Raw genomic sequence first — 496 nt, forward strand, 5'->3', positions numbered from 1 at the left:
GACCCGCCAAGAATACAGACAAACTAGGAACAGGACGTGCTGTGAGTGCAAGTGGTTACACCTGAACTTTAAACACACGTTATTTGTGTTTTCCAGTTTCACAAACAAAGCCACAACCTGTGAGATGAAAACATGCCAATAAATCGTTGTTTAAAGAAAGATAAAAATAATCTGTAATAAAACAACTTAATCCACAACAGCTCAATAAATAGAATAAACACACAAGTAACTAAAAGAAATTACACAGAATAAAGATATTTCAGGTAAAGAAACACTAAAGGAGCTCAATAAGCTAATTGAGTGAAAAATCTTTATAAAAGGAAATGAAAAGCTATGGGAAAAGTGAATACACTGTAATAAAGTGGGTCTATAAGATAGACAGTTTAAAAAATCAGTAAAGTCAAATAAAATTATTAGAAACTGGCTTATTAAATTAGTTAAAACACACTCACAGCAAATGTCAGATGATATTAAAGTGTCTCCGCAGCTGTTTCAG

This window comes from Astatotilapia calliptera, chromosome 12 (assembly GCF_964374335.1).
Source record: "Astatotilapia calliptera chromosome 12, fAstCal68.1, whole genome shotgun sequence".
In the NCBI taxonomy this organism is placed as follows: domain Eukaryota; kingdom Metazoa; phylum Chordata; class Actinopteri; order Cichliformes; family Cichlidae; genus Astatotilapia; species Astatotilapia calliptera.